Below are 24,469 nucleotides of genomic sequence, written 5' to 3'. Positions count from 1 at the left end.
GGAAAATTATTTTTTATGGCCTCCAATCTAAATTAAATTTTTCAGTTCCTTTGCAACCCTTCAAAATATTTGTCTTAGAGGTTATATAACATTTTGATAATTTCATATATATACATACGCCCCTCTGTGAAAATCACCAAATGAACCACAAGATTTTATGCAGAGCTGCCAAATCTGAGCTTCCTAATGTGTTTTTATGTCTATAATTATTGGCACCGGGAATGTGTTGTATCTGCCTTCGTGCAGTGATTTTCGGTAGGGCCAGGAGTTTTTTTAATGCAAAGTACTCAAAAATTATCCACAAATTTACAATTTCGGAATCGAATTTTATTGCAGAGTGTTTCAGAATCTCTTTGTTTTTTAGTCAAAATTCTGTAACTTTTGAACAGTTAGAGATAGTTTCATAACATTTTTGTTGGGTAGGTAAAGGAGTATCTGCTTTGGTCCAAACTTGGTACACCGTTATTTTATTATAAAACGTATATCGAGTTCGGAAATGGGCAATATCGGTTCACTCCTTCATGTACCTCCTTCGAAAAACTTCGAAATTTAAAAAAATTATTTTATTGCACAGAAAGAAAAAGGATAATCAGATTTTGCTCCAACTTTGCAAATCCTAATATTTCCAGCAGTGGTAGGTCGGGTATGAAAATTGAAATATCGGTCCAATCCATCAATTATAATTCTTATAGAATGTGAATGTCTTCAAATTACACACATCACAATATTTTGATTAACCCAAGGTCTAGTGTGAAGATGGGATATATTGGTTCACTCCTTCTGGTACCTCCCCCACAAAGGGTCAAAATTTAATTATCCACGAAGCTCATAAAACGCGAAATCTGATTCCATTTGGACTTTGCATATCTCAATATTTCTATCAACACAAGATTTGTTATACAGATGATGGAGACCGGACCATTCCATCTGGTACCTTCCCCACAAAGGGTCAACATTTTGAATAACCTAAACTATTATAAAATCTGAAATAAGCATCGGGTTCTCTTCATATTTTACACATCCCATTTTTTTCTTCTAACACAAGATCTGCTGTGAAGGTGGGATGTATCGGTACACTCTTTCTTGTACCTCCCCCACAAATTTTCAAAATTTTTAATACCCACGAAGCTCATAAAACGTCAAATTAACATCCAATTCCATTCAAACTTGGTACATCTCAATATTTCCATCAACACAAGATTTGTTATAAAGATGGTGGAGATCGGACCATTCCTTCTGATACCTTCCCCACAAAGGGTCAAAATTTTGAATATCCTAAACTATTATAAAATCTGAAATAAGCACCGGGTTCTCTTCATATTTTACACATCCCATTTTTTCTACTAACACAAGATCTGCTGTAAAGGTGGGATGTATCGGTACACTCCTTCTTGTACTTCCCCCACAAATTTTCAAAATTTTTAATACCCACGAAGCTCACAAAACGTCAAATTAACATCCGATTCCATTCAGATTTGGCACATCTCAATATTTCCATCAACACAAGATCTGTTATAAAGATGGTAGAGGTCGGACCATTCCTTTTGATACTTCCCCCACAAAGGGTCAACATTTTAAATAACCAAAACGATCACAAAATCCGAAATAAGCACCGGTTCCATATTTTACATATCTAATTATTTCTACTAACAAAAAATCTGCTGTGAAGATGTGATATATCGGCGCACTCCTTCTTGGACCACAAAGGGTCAAAATTTTGAGTACCCATGAAGCTCATAAAACGCCCAATTAACATCCGATTCCACTTAGACTTAGTAAATCTCAATATTTCCATCAACAAAAGATATTTTATAAAGATGTTAAAGATCGGACCATTTATTCTGGTACCAACCTACAGGAACTATTATAGAATTCATAGATGACCAGGAGAAAGTCAAAATATATTTAAATAATCAAACATTGGCTGAGGGTATACATGTGTCAGTAAACCTAACTAATACCTTTTAACTTGTTTTTTGAACATTTTGTGGGGGAGGTCCAAAAAGAGTGGACCGATATTGCCCATCTCCGAACTCGATCTAAGTTTGGCAATGATATTACGATGTATTAAGTGTGAATTAAATCGGATACTCCCTTCGAGAGTTATGGTGCGCACAAGCCAGCAGACAGACGGAGGGACATCGCTAGATCGACTCCAAATGTCCTGAGAGACCTAAGGCCGAAAAAAATTCTAAGTCGCTTTAACGATATCCGTCTGTCTGTTAAAATCTAGTCTACATTATTTGATGAAGCTTTGAAATTTGGCAGAACACTTTATATCGTGTCTAAGATGGTTGGTATTGAAATTGAGATGTATCGGTCCATGTTTTCGTATAGCCCCCATAAATGGTATCATCCGATATTAAATATTTTTACGATTTTAGCCACATCTTTCAACCAAAAGGTTCCAAATGTGGTACTGAGAGTTAATAACGAGTTCTACCTATGGTGACAGAATATTGTCTGTAGAGGTCCACGTTTTCCTGTAACGCCCATATATTCAGTATTTCCCGATATTCGGTATTTAAATTACTTCACCTACTTTTTTCAAGGTTCCTTTTTTTAATTTGGTATTTTATGTTTGTAATAGGTTTTACCTCCTGTGTCATATCACTGTCTATATAGGTCTACGTTTTCCTATAGCCTCCATATAACGGAAGATGCAGATAGTCCTTTTCACATTTCCATCGGATTAGATTCTAATTCGGAATTTGTAGTTCAAAATGGGTTATAAAACCGGTGTCAACACATTTTCCATATTGGTGAAGAATATAAATAGTCCTAGCCACATTTTTCCATGATGTTTTGAATCTGGTATTTAAGTGGTATGGCCTCCATATAATGGTTCATATTACTTTATTATATTTTATAGCCATTATGGCATTATTCAACCGATCGCACTGGTATTTGCAGATTAAAGCAGAACACGCTTCAATCCAGATATTTTTAATTTAAAATGGTTTTTTTTACCCAATGGTGGAGGATATTGAAAGTTTGGCCGATCATACTGATCTTGATTTAATTTTGGGTATCTTTTAACTCTTGGAAAGTCATTCCATTTCAAAAAGGTCTGTAAATGGCATTGTATGTATTCAACTCCAAGTAGAAGACGTTCTTAATTTTAAACACATCTAGAATATATTACAATTTTTCAAAATTATTTTTATAATTTTTTTACAGTTGCAATAGTTAAATTTATGACCCCAACACGTTTCATTCACGTATCGCTCATTTATTCATCTATCATAAATGCGAACAAATTTATGTGGCACTAAGCTAGGAAATATTATCAAATTCATAGATGACAGTTTACACCTCACATGAAGGAAATAATCAAAACTCGCCTCAAGACCACCATCGGGGTTTGAACTACAGTTACAGTACGTGACTTCAAGCCATAGATAATAAATCATGGCAGTTATCTAACCGTAAAAAAACTATCGAATTACCAAAGAATATAATTCAATAAAACAAATAGTTTTCCTGGTGATTTTTTTTATTTTTAATTTTTACAGTTTTAACACCTTTGGAGAAAAACAAAACAGAGAAAAATATAGCACTCTGATTTGATTGATCACCCATAAAATCAAAACAAAGTTCTGGAAAATGGAAATGAAGTGATTTTCAGTTTTAATGGGTGAATTGAAAAATAATCGTAAAATTGCTATACCCTACACCACATAGAGGTAAGGGTATTATTTCTTTGTGCATTTATTTGTAACATGGAGAGGGAAGTGGGATTAGCCCATAGTTATTTTTGAGGATCTTCATAGAATCACTTTCTGAGTAGATTTATGCAGGTCCGTCCATGCACTTTGCGAAAAAAATGCAGGTAGCATTTATTACCCGACCGAGATGAAAATTTCCAAACAATATTTGTTTGGACCAAGGACGAATCCCATTGAAATTGGTGAGTATCGGTTCAAATTGGTGAGTATCGGTTTAACCGATTTCGGTTTAACTGTGCACCAAATGGACAATATCAGTCCACATTACCTGAATTTTAGCATATTCGAGGTTTTTATACCCTCCACCATACTTTGGATGGTATATTAACTTTGTCATTCCGTTTGTAACTCCTCGAAATACTCATGTCAGAACCAACAAAGTATATATATTCTTGATCAGCGTAAAATTCTATAACGGTACCTCCCTATATTCAGTATTTTGATGATTTTAGCGACATTGTTCACCGGAATTGTTTTAAATTTGGTATTTAAAGTTCGTAATGGGTACTACAGCCTATGACAGAAAATTGTCTGTGCATGTTCACGTCTTCGTATAGGCCTTATATATCAGTACCTCCCTATATTTGGTATTTTGACGAGTTTAGGTACAATACCCACTGATATTGTTTGAGATGTCGTATTTAAACATCGTAATGGATGCTACAGCCTCTGACAGAAAATTGCCTGGCTGGTCAAGGTTTTCACACAGTTCCGATATAACGGTACCTCCCTATATACGATATTTTGGTGATTTTAGCTACATTATTCACCTTATATTTCAAGTTATCGGATTTGAATATGGTAATGGCTTATGACAAACAATGCCTTTGTAGGTCCACGTCGTATAGACTCCAATAAAACGGCTATATTCGGTATTTTTAAAATTTAAACAGAATTTTTAAGGATTTTTTTTTTGAAAATTTGCAAATTCATTCCAAATGTTGGAGGTTATTCAAAGTTCGACCCGGCCCAACTTGCTGTTTGTGCTCCAAATGGCCAAAATCAGTCCAGATGACCTGATTTTTGGCCCATGCAACCGAACTCAGTCTAGAAGCAAGCACATCAGATATAGCTATAGCTCCCATAGTCAAACACCATAATTTTTACATTTTTTTTTTAATTTTATTGAATGAAAGCAAAAATGTCGGAAATAGCATCAAATTTTGGAATAAGTTTAGATTTGTTCAAATTGGTCACCTTTGGCACGAATTATGGTCTTCAAACGGCCAATGAAACCGTCACACGCTGCCCGAATGTTGGTCTGCGGTATTTTGGTCTATTCCCGGCGAAGCACTTGCTTGGGGTAATCGACACTTTGGTATTGTTAGTGCCAACCTTGCTTTCCAAAATACTCCAGACACACTAGTCCAACGGATTGGTATTCGGAGATTTTGGTGGCCATTATGCGCTGGAAATGAAGCGAGGAACCTCATTTTCTAACCATTCTTGGGCGGTGCGTGCTAAGTGCGAGAGTGCTGAGTCCTGTTGGAATGTCCAAGGTCTGCGGTCAAAATGTTTGCGTGCCCAAGGCTTTAATACACCCTCCAGAATATTTTCGCGATAATATTCGGCATTTATTCTGATGCCATGATCGATTAATACGAGCGGAGAGCGACAATTGGCTGTTATGGAGGCCCACACCTTCACCATGGCCGGCGCTTTAGTTCTGAGTACTAGTGGCCAACCGAAGGTGCACATTTTCAGCTGACCTCTTTGGCAAGTAAACACGATCATTTTGTTTCTTTACAATCCGCTGGACAACGAATGTTTTCTCATCGGAGAGAGAGAAAACCACATTCGGCAGTTCACCACTTTCGGCCAAGCGAAGCAACTCTTCAGCTCTTTTGAGTCTATTTTCTTTCTGTTGCGGTGTAAGTTCTTGCACTTTTTGGAATTTCAAAGGCTTTACCCCGAGCTCATTTTTCAATATTTTCCGAATGGAGTATTGCGATATGTTCAGCTCACGAGCCATTTTTCGGCCACTGCGACGCGGGTTTCGATCAAGTGGCTCCTTTACTACTTTTCGAACCATTTCTGCTGATATTGCTGTTTTCTTCCCTCCACTTCCTTGACGTCGGGCTACGCTCCAGGTATCACGGTAACAAGCGATGTTACGAGAGACACAAAAGATTTATTCACATTTAAATGCTGGAGAGCTCTAATGGTAGCCACTTGTGTTTTTCCAGCCAAATATAAAGAAATCACACTTTCACGCTTAAATTCCGTGACGAATAACTTTTTTTCTGGAAAGTTCTCACAAAAATGCTTTTATAAGCTTGTAAACGTGACTGGAATAATTTTAACAGCTGTCGGACTAGTGGCTTAGAAATGACAGCAGTCTGAAGTTGGTTGCAGTTTCTTCATCTCACCTTTCATATCTACAACCAACTTCAGGCTAATTGGGCGCCAAATGGTCAATATCAGTCCAAAAGACCTGAATTTTTGAATTTTCCACGGAATTCAGCCCAGGAGCATGTGCTTCAAATTTTGGTGAAAATCGATTGTATTTCTACAACCAATATCGGGTTCATTGAGCGCCAAATGGCCAATATCAGTCCAAATGACCTACATTTTGGCACTTCCGACCAAATTCAGACTAGGAGCATTTGCTTCAAATTTCTGTGAAAATCGGTTGCAATTTACCTATAGCTCCCATATATAAGTTTCATTCGATTTGGGTTTTTAAGTCTCTCACATCTGTGATATGCATTCCACAAGAATGATATTTGCTACCACAAAACTTATGGAGATCGAAAATGCCTCTGTCAAATTTTATCCAGATCGGTCGAAATTTAGATATAGCTCCTATATATATCTTCAACCGATTTCGGGTTAATTGTGCACCATATGGCCAATATCAGTCCAGATGACCAGAAGTTTGGCACATCCGACCGAATTCAATTTAGAAGCAAGTGCTTCAAATTTTGGTGAAAATCGGTTTAGATATAGCTATAGCTCCCATATATGTGTTTCATCCGATTTGGGGATAAAGTCCCCCACATGCGTAGTATTTATTCCAGAAGAATGATATTTAGTACCAGATATCCAGATGCAGCTGCAAACTAAGTGGCTAAAATGTTGTCAAGATCCGTTCAGATTTGGATATAGCTCCCATATATATCATTATCCGATTTCAGTTTTTTGTGCACCAAATGGCTAGTGTTAGCCCAATGGATATTGGCCCTTCCGGGGAATTCAGTCTACAAGCAAGTGCTCCACATTTTGGTGAAAATCGGTGGAGATATAGCCATAGCTAGCATATATATGCTTCATCCGATTTAGGGTTTTAAGTCCCTCACATGCGAAATATGCACTCCACAACAATGATATTTGATACCAGACATCAGAAAGTGCTCGAAAATACCTCTTTGTGCATTTGCTTGCAACATGAAGAAGGAAGCGAGATAGACCCATAGTTACTTTTGAGGGACTTCTTAGAATCACTTTCTTAGTCGATTTATTTATAGAAGTCCATCTGTGCGGCCGTCCGTCTGTCCATGTATTTTTGTGAAAAAAATGCAGGACGCATTTATAATCCGATTGATATGCAATTTTTCAAACGATATGTGTTTGGCCCAAGGACGAACCCCCTTGAAATTGGTGAGAAGCGGTTCAAATTTAGATATAGCTCATATACATATCTTCAACCGATTTCGGGTTAAAGTACATCAAATTTAGAGAAAATCGGTTCAGATATAGCTACAGCTCCCATATGTATGTTTTACCCGATTTAGGTTTTAAGTCCCTCACATGCGGAATATGCACTCCACAACAATGATGTTTGATATCGGACATCAGGAAATGCTCGAAAATATCTCTGCCAAATTTTATAAAGATCGGTTCAGATTTTTATATACCTTCGATGGTGGTGTAGGGTATGATATTGTCGGCCCCGTCCGACTTTTGACCTTTCCTTACTGGTTCCTTTTCTTTATTGTGCATACGGGAAGAAAGACCCACCCATAATTGAAACACAAATGCCATGATTTATGATCCGATGCGTTCGAGTGTCATAAATGTATTAACATAAAAATGCAAATAATAGTTGCATATCACACAGGTTGCACAAGTTGTTGTGAGACCACATGAAGTTGGACACACAGGTTTGAGGCGAAAAAAAAATAAAAGTCTGATAAACGATTTTCCAATCAATTGATTTCAAAGTAAAACCAATATTTAGCGGATTAGCCTGAGTTAAGGTCATAAATTGCTGAAATGAAAAGAAAACTTAAAACCATAGATGCACACACACAGCCATAGCCATCGCCATAAAGGAAACTGTCATCTTTGGTGGGACATGTCAGCAATAAACCATAAATTAAATAAAAGAACTGAAAACAAATAAAAGAAGGTCTGGAGAAAGACAGGAGACACATTAAAAATGTAAAGCCACTGTTTTATGGTTTTGAGATATAGTTTTGAAAATCGAAGGAAATGGAGACAAAGAGGAGATACGTTGGCTGGATGGCCATACAAAGTACTACCTGGCTACCTGGGTTTGAATCAAGCCGCAGCCAAAGCAGCAGCATTGGTGGTGGTGGTGTTGGTGTAAAGGTGTAGCCCAAAAAGACGCTTCTGGCTTTTTGTGTTGGGTATTGTTGTTGTTGTTGTTCTTGTACTTATCCCTTATTGTGTCACTAAATTGTCAATAAATATTTGTTTGTTGTCATTGTTGTTTTTTTTTGTGTGTCTGTTTCAAAAACCTGATAATTAATAGTACCCAGAATCGTCAACTTCACTTTACAATCTTTTTCAATATTTATTTTCAATTCCTTTTGTCTGAAGGTCTTATTTTCCTTTTTTAAGAAACAAAAAAAAAAAGAAAAGAAAGAAAACAGGAACACCAGCTGTGTCCCTGCAGATGAAATGACCCACACACACTCACAGGCATGATGTGACAGCCCATACTCACTTATCTCACAATGATTGAGGTTGATGGGTAACTGGACCAGTGGTTTTATCGTTTTCTGGTGGTGTTGTCATGTAAACCACGTGCCAGAGCAGCCCCGGAGATGTTGTTCCTTTTGTCAGGATAATGTGTTGAGATCCTTTTTTCTCTTTTTTCCTTGGAAAAATATTCGAATGAAATTTTTTTGAAGAGAAGGCGTTTCCTTTATAATTCGATCATATTTCACACCTCAGCGGGATAGGAGGGATTTTTTTTATAAAATTTAAAGAAACAATTGGATTTAATTGAAAATTATGAGTTATGAATTGAAGGACACCTTAAAACCAATAGAAAACCTGTAAAAAAAAGTGAAAATTTGGGTGTGGGCGACTATATAATAATATAATACCACCATGCGTATTTAGAAGAGCTCCCATAAAAAAATAATTTATTTGAAGTACATCATACCACCTATAAACCTTTGGCTTTAGAGCAGTCATAATTTGGTTTCAGAGGGAGCTAATATATGGTAGGCATATCCAATTCTGAATCGATTTTCACTAAATTTGATGGAGACATTTTAATCTTTTATACCAAATAGCAATGCTATAGAGTGCATGCTATCACTTCGAGAAGGATTTTATTAAAAAAAATATATATATCGGGGCCGAGTTCCGCAAAATGTAAACATACGTCCCGAAGTTCACTCCATTTGGGCTGATACTAGCCATTATTTGCCCAATAAACCTGTAATCGGATTAAGGATATATATGGGAGCTATAACCAAATCTTAACCAATCTCGATAAAATTTGGCAAAGGTATTTCCGAGCTCTATAAGTTATATGGTACCAAATATCATTCTTGAGTGATGCATACTACGAATGTGAGGGACTTTAAGACCAAATCGGATGAAACATATATATGTAGGAGCTATAGCTATATCTGAACCGATTTTCACAAAATGTGATGTACTAACTTCCAGACTAAATTCGGTCAGATGTGCCAAAATCTAGGTCATTTGTACCAATATTGGAAATTCGGTGCATAATTAACCCGAAATCGGTTGAAGATATATATGGGAGCTATATCTAAATTTGAACCGATCTCGATAAAATTTGACAGAGGAATTTTTGATCTCCATAAGTTATCTGGCACCAAATATCATTCTTGTGGAGTGCATGTTCGGCATATATAAGGGAGCTATAGCTATATTTGAACCGATTTTCACCATATTTGATATGTTGGCTTCTAGACCAAGTTCGGTCGGATGTGCCAAAATTCAGGTCATTTGTACTAATATTGGAAATTCGGTGCGTAATTAACCCGAAATCGGTTGAAGATATATATGGGAGCTATATGTAAATTTGAACCGATCTCGATAAAATTTGACAGAGGAATTGTTGATCTCCATAACTTATCTGGTACCAAATATCATTCTTGTGGAGTGCATGTTCGGCATGTGAGGGACTTAGAACCCCAAATCTGATGAAACATATATATGGAAGCTATAGCTATATTCTTGTGGAGTGCATGTTCGGCATGTGAGGGACTTAGAACCCCAAATCTGATGAAACATATATATGGAAGCTATAGCTATATTTGAACCGATTTTCCCAAAATTTGTTATTTTGGCTTTTAGACCATGTTCGGTCGGATGTGCCAAAATTCAGGTCATATGAACTAATATTGGAAATTTTGGGTACAGTTTACCCAAAATCGTTTGAAAATGTATGTGGGAGTTATATCTTAATTTAAACCGATTCTCACCAATTTCAATAGGGTTCGTCCTTAGGGCAAACAAATATTCTTTGGAAAATTTCATCTCAATCTAGTCATAAATTCGGGCTGCATTTTGTTCGCAAAAATAAATGGACGGTTGGAAAGACGGGCTGACATGCATAAATCGACTCAGAAAGTGATTCTATGAAAATGCTCAAAAGTAACTATGGGTCTATCTCGCTTCCTTCTCCATGTTCCAAACAAATGCACAAAGACATAATACCCTTACTCCTATGTGGTGTAGGGTATACAAGAAGAGGAAAATTACAATTTTAATTGATGGTAGGAGGAACCAGGGGATAATTGATTGAATTCTAAGCCTGAGATATGGAGGAGATTTCGGAAATGCGTCCCATAATTGTTCGAAATGTACTAAATGGTACAATATTTGGTTTTGGGTAAAGGGGTAGGGATAAGATTCTGAAATTTGATATTTAGATTATAGATGGTATCTATTTTTGGAATTTGATGGTGGTTTGGAAATACGTCCGATAATTGTTCGAAAAGTACTAAATGGTACGAAATTTCGTATTGGTTAAAGGGAAAGAGCTGGAATCTTCAAATTTGATATTGAGGCACTGTTGGTAACTTGGATTGAGATGTGGAGGTGGTTTTGAAAATATGTACTATAATTGCACGAAAAGTACTAACTCAAACTAAATTTGGTTTTGAGTCCAGGGATAGGGCTAATGTCCTCAAATGTGATATTGAGGTTTGGAAATGAGTTCCAAATTACTTCGAAAAGTACTAAATGGTACGAGATTTGGTATGGACTGAAAGGATAGAGCTAGAACTCTAATAGTTGATATTGAGGTATCTGTTGGTATCTGGGATTGAGATATGGTTTTGGAAATGTATAATCAACGTACGAAAGTTCTAAATAAATATTAATCTGGTATGGGGTGAAGGAATATCCCTTAAATCCCGAAATGTGATATTGAGGTCACTGTTGGTGGTTAAGATATGGAGGTGGTTTTCAAAAGGAGTACCATAATGGTTCGAAAAGTACTATTTAGTACTGAATTTGATATTGGGTGAAGGGATAGAGCTAGAATCCCAACATTTGATATTGGGGTTTCTGTTGGTATCTGGGATTGAGATATGGATGTGGTTATGAAAATGCGTCCCATAATAGTTCGAAAAGTACTAAATGGTATTAAATTTAGTATGGGGTGAAGGCTGAAATCCTGAAATTTAATAGTGAGGTCACTGTTGCCTGTGGTTAAGATATAGAGGAGGGTTTTGGAAATGTGTACTACAATGGTTCGAAAAGTACTATTAAGTACTGTATTTGATATTGAGTGAAGGGATAGAGCTGGAATCACAAAATATGATATATTGGTCCAGGTTTAGGCGTAGCCCCCATATAAAGGTACCTCCTGATTTTCGATATTTTCAGGTTTCTGTCACAATTTTACATTTGGGGTTCTTGTTCCCTCCTTGCGAAAAATGTTCGATTAAGGTCCAGTAAATTGTATAGTCCCCATATAACGATACCTCAAATTAGATGATAATATAAGTTTTGCTATTTGGATGCTATTTGGAATTGACATATTCTACTCTTGTCATTATATTCAATTTTTCTTTGGTAAACACAGTGGTGGAGAGTTCGGCCGGCCCAACTTAAAACCCTTTTTATTTCCCTTAAATACCCTCCACCATAGTATGGAGGGTATATTAAGTTTGTCATTCCGTTTGTAACACCTCGAAATACACATTTTAGACCCCACAAAGTATATATATATGTTCTTGATCCGGATAAAATTCTATGTCGATTTAGCGATATCCGTCCGACGGTCCGTCTGTGGAAATCACTCTAGCTTCCGAACGAATTGAAGTAGATTGATAAAATTTTACTCAAATGTATGTAATGTCTGCAGGACTTTTGGTATTGAAAATAGGTCATGTATGTCTACGTTTTGGTATAGCCCCCATATAACAGCACCTCCCAATATTCGGTATTTTGATGATTTTTGCGGCATTATTCACCGGAATTGTTTCAAATTTTGTATTTGAAGCTTGTAATGGGTGCTACAGCCTAAGACAGAAAATTGTCTGTGCAGGTCCACGTTTTCGTATAGCCTCCATATAACGGTACCTCCCGATATTCGGTATTTTGATGATTTTAGCTACATTATTCACCCATTTTTACTTAAGTTTCGCATTTGAATATTGTAAGGGCTTATGACAAAAGTTACCTATGCAGGTCCATGTTGTCGTATAGACCCCAATATAACAGCTACATTCGGTATGTTTAAGATTTTAACAGAATTTTTAACGGATTTTATTGTTTTTGAGAATTGCCAAATTCGTTCCAAATGGTGGAGGTTATTCAAAGTTCGGCCTGGCCAAACTTAAAGTTTTTTTTTTACTTGTTTCAATTTAAATTACATTAAAACTGGTCCAGTAATTCTTGAGAAATTCAAAATTCGCAAATCGGAGAAAGTCCCCTTTATTTAGTCAGATTTGATTACTTTGGAAATTTTATTTAGCTCCATATTTTCCTGTTCATGTAACGCTTATCTGGTCTCGAAAATTGCCTACAGCCTCATTCTCATTATTTTTCAAAAATTTGAGGCAATAAATTCAAATTAGCTTCTTTCTCTTGACATCCCGCCCATTTTCCGACTCAGATACTTCTGGAAGCCATAAATCAAGCCTAAAGGGTTAAAGTATTACATAAATTAATAGAGTATTTTTTAATTTCAAAATCTCCCCTTTTCTTATCCGAAAGCGATTTTTCAAAATGTTTCCCTTTTCATTGGGGGACATTTTAATTTGTTTTGAAAGAGGAAACGTAATAATTTTGTAACATTTCGATTTAATTGAAATATTTTCATGAGATCTCTCAATTAGTTGGTCTGCAATTTATCATCGAACAAATCAATTCTCTGTTGGGACTTCTTGTACGACAATTAGGTTTAGCCAGAATTGAAAGTGAGTTTTGTGATAAACTCGACTATCGAGTTCTTTCTACTTCTACTCTCCTTGTTGCCTTATCATCTGAATGGATAGGAGCAAACAACCAACAGTGGCCTTGAGTTAACCTTCCCTCATTCTCTCATACCCAAAACGAGAGAGAAGGAGAGAATACTAATCAGAAGAAAAAAATTACGAAAAAAAAGTCATTTTCATTTTCAGAATTCTCAATGATCATCTATCACCAGCATGGAGGGATCATTGGATGGATGGGTATCTTGCAGGTTTTATCAGCCCACATTCACAGCATATCGTTCCCAAAACACTTCAGACTGCTAACGCACTCACACACATGGACTCACATTGGGATACACGACACCATAGCACACCAATCCCAAAACAAACACAGCACGAGAATAATCTATGGCAGGCTATGACAACTCATTGACTGGACTTTCGAAAGATGCTTTATCCAGGCCAACCAACAGCAACAACAACAGGACAGACACACACAACATGTGTGTCTGTTGTGTGTTCGTGGGTTCTTCAAGTGATAGCAAACAAATAAAATATTCTTCTGGTCTGGAACATTTTTTTTAGGTATGAGCGCTGTGTGACACTTTTTGCCTGCATCGGGCATTTGTATTCTGTCCTTATTCTCGTTTTGTTTTATTCATTTGCCACCATTCGCTTATCCATTCTGCCCTACCCTCACTCTCAAACATTTGTTTATCTTTCTTGGGATGGATGGAAGTAGCTACGGGCGGATAATAATCTCACATGATCGTCAAGAAATTAGCAGAAGAAGACGAATTGGATTTGAAGGACCCTCATGGGATGAAACCTTACCAAGAGGGCTTCAAGGCCAATTCTACAGCTGTCTCAACCCAGTTGGGATTTGGAAAAATACACTCCGATACCCTAAACGAATGCTTCCAAATTAAAATGGGAAACGTTACGTTAGGTTTTGAATGGGTGATGGTTGCCTATCTGTTGAGAAATATTTTACTTGGAGGTAGATCATCCAGAGAGCAAGGAATTTGGAAATTTTCAACAAAAAAAACAAAAATCCTAAAATCATAAGAATTAACCAAATATAGAGAGTAACCCTTATATTGGGTGATATATGAAGAGGTGGATCTGTATGTGCTTTTTTTGTCTTAGGCCTTTACGACATTCAAATACGAAACTTGAAAAGATTTCGGTTAAAAATGTCGCTAAATTCAAAAAAATATCGAATATAAGGAGGTGCCTTTATAAGGGGGATATACAAAAACTATACCAAAACTAGTGGTTGATAATTGGTTTTGAATACGGGGTGAGATAAAAAAACTGCAAAAAAGTCAAATTCCACAATTTTTTTTTTTTTTAATTTTATTGAATGAAAGCAAAAAGTGTCGGAAATAGCTTCAAATGTTAGAATAACTTTAGACTTGTTTGAATTGGTCACCTTTGGCACGAATTATGGCCTTCAAACGGCAAATGAAACCATAACACGCTGTCCGAATGTTGCTCTGCGGTACTTTGGCCCATTCCCGGCGATGGGCATGCTTGAGGTGATCGAAACTTTGATATTTTTTAGTGTCAGCCTTGCTTTCCAAAATATTTAAGAAACAATAGTCCAACGTATTTGTATCAGCAGATCTTGGTGGCCATTGTGCGCTGGAATAGAAGCGAGGAACCTCATTTTGTAACCCTTCTTGGGTGGCGAGTGCTGAGTCCTGTTGGAATGTCCCAGATCTGCGGCCAAAATGTTTGCGTGCCCGCGGCTTTAATACACCCTCCAAAATATTTTTGCATTTATTTTGATGCCACGGTCGATTAATACGAGCGGAGAGCGATTATCGGCTGTTATGGCGGCCAACATCATCACCAAGGCCGGAACTTGAGTTCTGGTGGCCAACCGAAGGTGTACATTTTCAGCTGACCTCTTTGGCAAGTAAACACGATCATTTTGTTTGTTTTCAAACTGCTGGACAACGACAGTTTTCTCATTGGAGAAAACCAAATTCGGCAGTTCACCACTTTCGGCCAAGCGAAGCAACTCTTTAGCTCTTTTTGAGTCTATTTTCTTTCAGGTGCGGTGTAAGTTTTTGCATTTATTTTGGAGTTTCAATGGCTTTACCCCGAGCTCATTTCTCAATATCTGTCGAATGAATTATTGCGATATGTTAAGCTCACGAGCCGTTTTTCGGCCACTGCGACGCGAGTTTCGATCAAGTCGCTTCTTTATTTTTCGAACCATATCTGCTGATGTTGCTGTTTTCTTCCGTCCACTTCCTAGACGTCGGGCTGCGCTGCCAGTGTCACGGTAACGAGCGATGGTACGAGACACAAAAGATTTATTCACATTTAAATGCTGGAGTGCCCTAACGATAACCACCTTTGGTTTTCCAGTCAAACATAAAAAAATCACACTATCACGCTTGAATTCCCTCACGAATATTTTTTTTCTGGAAAATTCTCACCAAAATGCTTTTGTACGCTTGTAAACAATATAATGAGCTGTCACTGGAATAATTTTAACAGCTGTCGGATGAGTGGCTTAGAAATGACAGTAGTCTGAAATTGGTTGCAGTTTTTCATCTCACCCTGTATATCCTAATAATATCTATTGTGAACACCCTGACCTGTCAGAAATAGACACCCTAACAGGTCTTCCCCGTAGCCATAGTAGATGGAGAAGTTGACAACGGTTGCACGTTCCATGTCCGAGAGTTGGGAGCAACACAAAAGAGTCCTAAGTCTTCGATCTGATAGTCGGGAACAACGGTAAAGAAAATTCCCAATCGACCCTCCCCTTCCTTATTTGAGATAGTTAACATAATTCAATATTGGCAATATTTTTCTCGGATTTAATGAAATATTGTAGGGCCAGAGTTCCAGTATGAGTTTCTGACGTTTGCCTCCTCAACACTTCCAGCATCCGTTTGATATACATTTCAAGAACATAGAAAATGTGGTCTGATAACTACATTACATTTCTCGCATCACATCTGGAAACCTGGAATTATTCCAAAATATACGGGGATTGCAGATAGAGGCTCTAATTCAGAGCAGCCTGAAACTGTAGCGGAAATAAAACGATTGCGGACATAAACCCTATTATGGGGTAGGTTTTTTTAACCTGATTATGCCATTAATATTTCCTAGGGGAAATACCCGGTTATTCGACCCAAAATTTCGGATACAAAATTCGGGTTTTATACGCTTCTACAAAACTGATATGTACAAAACGTGTATTATTACAAGAGATATCAACACTTATGTCACCATTTTGGAAAGCCAAGGGTGTATACTGTAATATAGTATGTAGATCTTAATGCCTCTTAATGGGTCAATTTTCGACGTTTTAGGAGTTTTACAAAAAATTCCGGCAGAAAAATACAAAATGTTTTTTATTGCTCCGGACCTGCTTCAAACAACGTGTCATGACCATGTGTTGAATGGGGTTTTCCATAAGCTTTCAAAATATACTCTACACATAAATTATATAAATAATAAAAAATTATATAAAATTTGGTATCCGAATTTTCGGGTCGAATAAGCGGGCAACCAGATATCTCCCCTTTGCGTTAGGAGGTTAAAAATACCTTTCTGTGATAGAATTTCGATGTCAATCCGAGCATAGCACCTACTTAAGCCATGATCCCTTTCTGGGGATTATGACCGAAAAAAATTCCGACATAACCCCCCATCAAAACGGACATACTCCCCACTTCCACTTCGAAAAACGGATATAATCCCCAATTTATTATAGGAGTTATGACCAAAAACCCGGATGTCATCCCCATAATTGCAATGCATCGATGATGAAGGTATCCATGTCGAATTTGCCATTCCATAAAAGATTGAGAAATTGATAAGGCGAACAATTTGCTAATCTTTCCAAGGAGAGCCAAGCCCATTAAACGAATTCCTAAGAAAACTTGGCTGATTTGTAGAGAAGAAACGGGCTTTCCCTCACGTTGTCAAGTCCGTCCACGTTTTCGTATAGCCCCCATATAACAATATCTCCCGATGTTCGGTCTTATTATGATTCTATCGACATTATTTACTGGAATTTTTTTTTAATTTTCGTATTTAAAGTTCGTAATGTGTACTGCAGCCTATGACAAAAAAAATTGCAAATGCTGGTCCAGGTCTTCGGATAACACCCATATTACGGTTTTCATTTAAGCGGTACTTTTCGGAATTTTTTGAAAAAATTCAAATTCCTTCCAAATGATGGAGGGTATGAAAAGCTCGTCTCGGCCGAATTTAGCTGCTTTTTTACTTGTAACCTCTGTAATGCCATCAATTTCTTCACAGCATGCTGCTGCCTCCCTGTCCAAGTATTCTCACTGGGGTTATACTCAAGCTCCCACATGGAATGAGGTATCAACAATGAAATGTTCTTCCCAAAGTGAGTCAGGCTCTTTAACTGCAGTCGCAATAATTTATTGCTTCTTTGTCGTGCAAAATGTCCTTGATTGCTTTGCTAAGGAAGAAACTTCCTATCTACATGATGCTGTCATTAAAGTCTTTCAGTGATGCTCACCTTATCCGGAACCATCCGTCATTAATAAAACCTTATTGGATTTTTACAAATTTCTTCTAGTCGGTTGGTACTTCTGCGATAGTGTATTTTTCCCCGTGAATTAATGCCTCTCCGACAATCTTTTTCGCCGACTAAAAGTCGGATTTTTTCTTCTTCAGAGAGGAGTCGATGCTATAATAGGTATGTCACTATTGCGTTTACTCGTAGCAGAACTGTAAATAGGTACATCTCACTGATATAACCACCTAGTTCTCCTCCTGGATTTTGAGGTAAAATGAAATTTATGGTTAGAACCTCAGGGATACCGTCAATATTTTCCTTCAAGTGTTCTTTAGATGAGCTCATCCTCTTAACCTCCAGTAGCTATTAGGAGGCCAACCCCCTCACATCGCAGCTGAAGAGCGAGAGCTGCCCCGACAAACCCGAATAGTTTTGGCTCAACTAAGATCCGGACTGTGCAGTCGCCTCAATTCCTATTGGGCCCGGATCGACAGTGATGTGCAGAACATCTGCGCAGCTTGTTGCATAGGACCACATGACTCGCTGCACCATTTTCGCTGTCCAGCCAAACCTACTCACCTAATTCCAGTCTCGTTGTGGATCCAACCCGTACAGTTTGCATTCTTTTTGAGGCAGAACCCGATTGAGAAGAATCAGATCGAACACGGCAGTATGAGCTGCTACAATAACAACCTCCAGTAGCAAAAGGATGGACTTGATTGCCTTGTGAGTTGATCCTTTAGAGAAGTTGACGTCATAAGGTACACTTTACTTTTATGATTTCTCCTCCCAGAACCCTTAGGAGGATGGTCTCTCTAAGATGACTCAAATTTCTTCGTTTAACTTTTGGGGGATAGCGACGATTTCCACTCAGCGGATTGCCGCTATGTTAACTACATTTCTAAATTTCAACATTGAAGTTCGACATTCAAAATTTTGTCTCTGATACCCTCTCATGTGAAACAGTATATTTTCAATTTATGGTCATACATTCGCTGACACAGGAACCTTAAGTGTGTGCATTTCTGTCATTTCTCTTTGAACGAACACACCCAGCCAGCCGGCAAATGCACACACCTTGTCCTTTGTCCCTCTCCATTTCCATTTGTTTATTTTGGTTATTTCTGAATGTTGGACGCATCAGCTTTTCTGTGTGTTTCAATTTCCCCTCCTGCATTATTTATTTGTTTGTCATATATCATATGGACATACGAAGTCGTATGCATTTCTGTGTCTGTTCCGCATGGTATACGACATGTTTGTTCTTTGTTTTCCTGCTTTAAATGTTCTGTGTTGCATTTGTTGATTCTTCTTCTTCTTCGTTTTTGGTTATGTTTAGGTTACGACTGCTTGTTTTACTCCCTCGTCGCAGAGGTTTTTCTCATCACAAAGGCCATAACCGGGTTTGCCGGTAAACAATTCAGCTGGTCACTAATAATGCACCCCTACTCTCTCTTTCACACACACACACACACACACTTAGTGTGATTCGTTCTGGAGTTCCTAATTTAGCCTCTTTCACGCTGCATTTAGCATGCGTTATTTTATCACGGTCAGCGTTTTTTTGTTTTGTTTTATTTTTCGGTGATAACATTTTTCGACTACTGCTACTAATGGCTGTTTATGGGTTTGTTTAGATTTTTGACAGTTAAAAAATAGCTGGAGAACTGACATAAAGAAGACCTACCAACCAACAGAAGCAACATAGTTTACAAGGACTCACCCTTAACACGTAGACAAAAAGTCATTAGGGGGAACTTGAGCGACAGCGTTTAATTTAATGAATTTGGATAATTGAGAGGTGATTTTTTTCGGAAGGTAAACATTTTATTACATTCTGAACTACATGAATTAAAAATTTTTTCATGACGTTTATATGACTTCGAAAAAAACAAGTAAAAAGCTATAAGTTTGGCCCGATATTGTCCCTTTTCGCACATTACCTAGCACTGATGAAAATATTAGGATTCGCAAAGTTCGAGCAAAATCGGATTATCCTTTCTCTTTCTGTGCAATAAATTATTTTCTTTGAAAATTTTGACATTTTGTGTGGGAGGTACCAGAAGGAGTGGACCGATATTGCCCATCTCCGAATTCGATCTAAGTTTGACAAAAATATTACGATGTATCAAGTTTGGATCAAATCGGATACTCCCTTCGAGAGTTATCGTGCGCACCAGCCAGACAGACGGACGGACATCGGTAGATCGACTCCAAATGTTTTGAAACGGATTAAGTCCAAAGAGACCTAAGGTCTAAAACCATTATTTCGACTAGGCACGTTTTGACCGTAGCAAATGATATATACCCTCTGTAGCCATATGGCTGAGGGTATAATAAAATCCGTTAAAATCTTAAAAATACTGAATGTAGCCGTATATTTAGGGTCTATACGACGAGGTGGACCTGCATAGGCAACTTTTGTCACAAGCTATTACAATATTCAAATGCGAAACTTGACAAAAAATCTGTTTATAAGCTAAAATCATCAAAATACCGAATATAGGGAGGTACAATGGGGGTTATAAAACGTGGACCTGCACAGACGATTTTCTGTCATAGGCTGTAATATCCATTACGAACTTCAAATGCGAAATTTGAAACAATTCCGGTAAATAATGTCGCTAAAATCATCAAAATACCGAATATCGGGGGGTACCGTTATATGGGAGCTATACGAAGACGTGGACCTGCACAGACAATTTTCCGTCATAGCATTCATTACGAATTTCAAACATTAAATTTGAAAGAGTTTCGGTAATTAATGTCTCTAAAATCATCAAAATACCCAATATCGGGAGATACCGTTATATGGGGGCTATACAAAGACGTGGACCTTTATGACCCATTTTCTGTTTTATGCTGTAGTATCTATAACGAACTTAAAAGACCAAATTTGAAACAATGCCGGTAAATAATGTCGCTAAAATCATCAAAATACCGAATATCGGGGGGTACCGTTATACGGGGGCTATAAGAAGATGTGGACCTACATGGCCCATTTTCAATACCAAAAGTCCTTCAGACATAGTATACATTTGAGTAAAATTTTATCAGTCTACTTCATTTCGTTCGAAAGCTATAGTGATTTTCACAGACGGATAGGCGGACGGTAACTCGACTTAGAATTATATGCTGATCAAGAATGTATATATATACTTTGTGGGGTCTAAAATGTATATTTCGAGGTGTTACAAACGGGATGACAAACTTAATATACCCTCCATACTATGGTGGATGGTATAAAAATCTCCACCTCATTCTGGTCTTAATATTTAAATTTAGAAACCAAGAGTGATATAAGTGTCAAATTTCAGAATTTTTGCTCTATCCTAGACATTTCTCCATCCCAGACACCAAAATTAGTACTATTTAGTACTATTGTACAATTGTGTGTACACATTTCCAAAACGATCTCCATATCTCAATTCAGGACATCAATATCAAATTTGAGGATTTCAGATCAATACCTTCAACCAATACCCAAATTAGTATCACTTAGTACTTTTCGAACAAATATAGGAGGCATTTACGAACCCATCTCTATATCTAAATTCCAGATGCTAACACAGACCCCAATATTCCAGCTATATTTCTTCACCCAATACTAATTTTAGTACTTTTTGTACCATCATAGTACAAATTCCCAAAACCACTTCCACATCGCAATCCACATACCAACAGAGACCTCAATATTAATTTTCGGGATTCCAGCTCAATCCCTTCACCCACTACCAAATTGAGTACTATTTAGTACTTATAGTACACATTTCCAAAACCACCTCTATATCTCAATTCCAGATATTAACGGATACCACACGTATATCAAATTTCAGGAATTCAGCTATGTAATTTCAGTAGATCACGATTTAGTACAACTTAGTACTTTTGGTACAATTATAGTACAGCTTACCGAAACCAACTCCATATCTCAATTCCAGATACCAAGAAAGACCTCAATATCAAATTTGATGGTTCCAGCATACCCACTACCAAATTTAGTACCATTTAGTACTTTCGTACAAAATGAAGGACGCATTTTGAAACCAACGCCACATCTCAAACACAGATACCATCAATAATCGAAATGTCAAATTTCAGAATTTTATCTCTATCTCTTTGCCCAATACCAAAAAATGTACCTTTCTGTAGTTTTCGTACGATTATAGTACACATTTCCGAAGCAACCTCCATATGTGCAGACTACTCGTGAACAGCGATCCTAATATTAAATTTCAGATTTCAAGCACTATCTGTTCACATAATACCAAATTGTACCAAATATTGTACTATTTAGTACTTTTTGTGCACTTGTAGAACCCATTTCCAAAACTACTTCCATATCTCAATTTCAAATATCAATACAGACCTCGATATCAAATTTAAGGATTGCAGCCCCATCCCCTCGTCCACTACCAAATTTAGTACCATTTAGTACTCGTCGTATAAATAAAGGATGCATTTTCAACACCACCTAATCTCAACACAGCTATACATAAACCCTAACCCAAATACCAAATTTCAGATTTCAAGTACTATCTCCTCACCCAATATCAAATTGTACCAAATATAGTACTATTTAGTACTTTTTGAGCACTTGTAGTACCAATTTCCAAACCCACCTCTGTATACCAGCAGAGATCTCAATATCAATTTTCGGGATTCCAGCTCTATCCCTTCACCCACCACCAAATTTGGTACCATTTAGTACTTTTCGTACAATTATATTACAATTATCGTAAAATCGTATCGTAAAAATATCGTACTTATGTCCAGGCTACAAATGAACAGAGACCCCAATGACAAATTTCAGATTTCAAGTACTACCTGTTCGCACAATACCAAATTGCATCAAATATAGTACTATTTAGTACTTTTTGTGCACAAAGGGACCCCAATACAATATTGCCAAATTCCAGCTACTTCCATTCGTCCTAAACCAAAATGTACCAAATTTCGTACCATTTGGCACAGTTCGCAAACTTAGTACCCATTTCAAAAAACCACCTTCATATATCAAACCAATTTTCCAACCTTGATTCTCATACCAATATTCAAGTTTTTAGCTCTATCCGTTCACATAATTCCAAACGGTACCACTATAGGGGTTTAGTACAATTTTAGAGCCTTATAACCTTAAAGTTCAAATTTCCAAAAACCCTTTGGTACATATATATGGCAGTCCATCAGTAACTCTCATTCCAAATCTCAGAATTCTAGCTCATTCCGTTTGTCTAATACGGTGTATTCAATATTGTGTACATTTTAGTACTTTTCGTACCCTTTTTCGTACGAAATTCCAAAAATCCAATCTAGGAGTTGATTCTAGATCAGATAGTCTGTGAGCTATTTTACTACCCGTTTATATAGATCAAACATTTTTTTCCATCCTCCTACAGTCTCTCTATAGGTCTCCCATGTCCTTTTAGGTCCCCTATGGTCTTATCTCCAAAGTTTTTAATACCAAAACTTATTATTGGTCGCCAAAAAAACCCCCACAATAACATCAGCCATTCCTGAAATGTTTGTCTGCAATTCATTTGACCGAACTTGACCTGCAATAACTTGGCCAAACCATTTTGCTTGGTACTCTTTATTGTAGAATATTTTCACCAATTTAGCAGCAACAACAACAAAAAAGCAACATTAACCGGTCTCAATCGAACGTTTTGTCAACACCAATCGCTCTGCTCTACTATCTCAGGCATAATAGCATTACCACGACCAGCACACCAACAACAACAAACACAACCAGCAATCAGACCTCACCAAAACCCCTCCCCCCCCCCCCCCCTCTCCGAAAGAAAACAAGAACAAGCAACGATCATCATTTAACCGACAACCACTTTAACATTCAGATCATCATTATGACGATGTTTGTTAGCGATCGTCACAAAAAGCAAAGAGAGTAGCACCAGGCTGTGTGGAGGTACACGATCGGAGGTTCCAAAAACAACAACCACAACAGTACAATGATGCTGAACGACCTTACCAAAAACGTAAGCACATTGGATGGGATAAAGACGGACGGACACAGAGTACGGCCAGCAAAGTCAGTAAGACAATCAGGCAGGCAGTCAGTCAGTCCGTCATTCAGACGATCGGTCGGTGGCGTGATGGATAGCTGACTGGCAAGATAGCTCGTCGAGATGTAAATACACTCACGCTAACTCTTTTGTGGATACCACAAAACAATAAAAACAAACACAACAGGCAGCAACGTACTCGCGCGATCTTCATACAGCGATATGTATTCATGTGTGTACGGAGTTAACTACCTACCTACCGATCGACCGACCGCCCGATCAATCCATCCATCCATCCTTCCACTTCAATACAAGTTTGTTACGTATACCATCGGATCATATGTACTACGTCACTACTTATGCGCCCGTTAGTAGTTTTTGTATGCGATCTCTCATACTTAAAGAGAAAAACACACTCATACTGAGAGTAAACAAACTTTTGGTTCTCTCTCTCTTTGTTTCTTTGTTTCCCTCTCTTGGCGGAGTAAAACAGTAGAGAACTGTTGAAGAGCGTGAGATAAATGAATGTTGTTTACTTCTGAGACCAAGGGCTGCCAGATTGACGACAAACTAAACTATATGGGACAA

This window comes from Musca domestica, unplaced genomic scaffold (genome assembly GCF_030504385.1).
Source record: "Musca domestica strain aabys unplaced genomic scaffold, Musca_domestica.polishedcontigs.V.1.1 6, whole genome shotgun sequence".
Lineage (NCBI taxonomy): Eukaryota > Metazoa > Arthropoda > Insecta > Diptera > Muscidae > Musca > Musca domestica.
Note: the sequence above shows the minus strand (reverse complement) of the source record.